Consider the following 2,658-nt stretch of genomic DNA (forward strand, 5'->3'; position numbering starts at 1 on the left):
AAAAAAAAAAAAAATGCTGAAATAGTCGTACTACCTTTGCCAGTTTTTATATTTAAGTATTTTAAGTTAATGCTTTGAAATCGTCATTTGGATGAATACAGAAACATGCACATGTGTTAAAAACTTAGCATTTCAGGCAATAGAAGCTATGAGAAATACGACACCATGAACCATCTTGCTTCTTGCTGTTGCCTCTTCAGGTGGTGTTGTCCAATCCAGTCACCTTCCGCCAAAATCTGGATACATCCTGTAGAATAAAACAGAAATACCTAGTAGGGAGAAAAGAATTGTTATCATTCATCTACATTTTCATATATCCTGTCCCATCTAGCTTTTTGTCCAAATTTGGAAGATTCTCTGGCATTAAAAGTTGTCTCATACTAACCTGAAAACTATATTTGACCAGTCTTGTAATGTAGCTTCCGGGAAATTTCTGAAACTGAGTCAGCACCAAGGAGAGCTCCTAGCTTTGGGTGGGTCTCTGCGTACCAAAAAGGGTGACACCTGTTTGATTTTCCATTGCACCAAGCCCCAAGGGAGATTATTTTATTATTTAAACCTCATAACATTATTGTGAGGTAGCTACTATTTTATTTTGTAGATGATTATTTAGGCTCAGTTTAATCAGAGGTTGATTTTTAAACTTATTTAAAACATGATGATCCCTGAGGAACATTTTGCAACATTTGCATTTTTTGTTTTTCTTAAATAAAATGATATTTATGGTAAATATGTTAATATGTAATATTTAGACTATGATAATGTAAAATAAGTGACTATGTTAAATAAATAAAGTGTTAATATTTGGTGGTATAATTTGCATAAATCTGGGACAGAATATTTTTCATTTTTGTGGCTGATATGTATTATCTATAAGATATTTTAGTGACAATATCATAATGAAAATTCTGAATTGAAAGGCTTTTTTACACTTACAGTTCTCAGCTTCATTAAATTAATTTCCCCACTTGACCTTCAGTTCTTCTCCACTAAACATTAAGTAGATTCAAACTCCTTTCAGAATCCAGCTCAAATTCCCTTCCCAATTGACTCTCCACCCATTCCTTCGTGTCTAGAAATCCAACAGTAGACCACCTGCCCACCAACCATGATTTCTAGAAATTTCTGTCCCTCATTCTTGACTTAGGAAGTTCCTCCAAAGCTTGAAAGCCAGCTTGGCTATCTTCAACTGCACAAAATCAAGCTCAAACATCACTTCCTTCCCAAATTTTACAAGGAGAATTCATCTTTTGATATTGTGTACTTCCAAATTGATAGCCCTTTACTACCATTCAATAATTATCTCCTTGGCTTATTGTCGAAATGCAGCATTGTTACAAAATCTGCTATATAACATCTGTGACCACTGTCTTTGTGCCTCAATTAAATCATGAGTCATGCATGTCAGGTTGCTTATTTCTGATATTTCTCAGTTAGATTATAAACTCCTTAAGGTGTTTCATCAAATTCATTTTTTCGTGAATACTAGAACCATTCCTCAGAGTAAATTAAATAGATGCACATCTTTAAAGCAAACACAAAATTTATTTTGAAGGATTTCATGGGTTTTAGTTAAACCTTCATTCAAATGAGGAGTTTATAGGTAACAACACGTTAATGGTTAGGACAAATTCAGATAAATTATTTTGCTCTGTTTCGTCTTCCTTGAACTTATAAGGACTTATTTTCTATTTTCTGTAAAATTCTCAATTCATAACATTCATTTAACTATAAAACACTGAAAATTCTCCATACCCCAATATGCTCCTCTCATTCTTTGAGAAGCACATGTTTCATTAAAGCCAGGACTATATTTTTTTTTTACTATTAAGTATTACAATCAGTTATAAACATAAAGAACACTCATTTGTCTGCTAGAATTGGGCTTGTTGAAGCTGACAATTTGTTTGACTTGTGTATCTTCTCTTATTTTATAATTTATGTATTTTCATTTTATTTATGAATGAACCTAAAATATATTGTAATGAATAACGCTTTCCTCGACTGCATTCTTCCATTCTTTCGGTTGCCAATGCTTTCACTGTCATTCGGACTTTTATTCTTCTATACATATATTTCTACGTACTTAAAGGGAAAATATTGGTTTCTATGTTTACTTTTGCTTAAATTAAAACAGCATGTGTATTGTGCAATATGTTTTGTTTTGTTTCTACTTAAGACCTGTGTTGAAGAATTTTCTGTATGAATAAACACATCCTCATCATTTTGCCCATAGCATAATTTTCCAAGTTAATGCTGTAGCATGTTATTGGTTGATTTCCTGTAGATGATTATACATTTAGTTCAAAAAACTCAACCTCCTTGTACATAGCTTTCTGTAAATACATGTAAGGGTTTCTCCAAAGTTTGTATGGAAATGGAATTTGGGAGTAAAAGATACATTTCAAATTTGGGTGGATGTTGCCAAATGTGCTCCCCAGTGGCCTGCAGAGTATAAGAACATTTTTTCAGTGTTTTTTCCAGATCTGGATATTGCTGATATTGTAAAGTTTTGCTGTTGTAGTGAGTAACTGAAATTCTCTTATGAGAATTAGAGGGTATGAAGATCATTTTGCAATAATCCCCTATTATCCATGGGCAATACATTCTAAGACACTCAAGTAGATGACTGAAACCATGAATAGTCCCAAATATATA

The sequence above is a fragment of the Chinchilla lanigera genome, unplaced genomic scaffold, assembly GCF_000276665.1.
Source record: "Chinchilla lanigera isolate Chin_1 unplaced genomic scaffold, ChiLan1.0 scaffold00010, whole genome shotgun sequence".
Taxonomy (NCBI): Eukaryota; Metazoa; Chordata; class Mammalia; order Rodentia; family Chinchillidae; genus Chinchilla; species Chinchilla lanigera.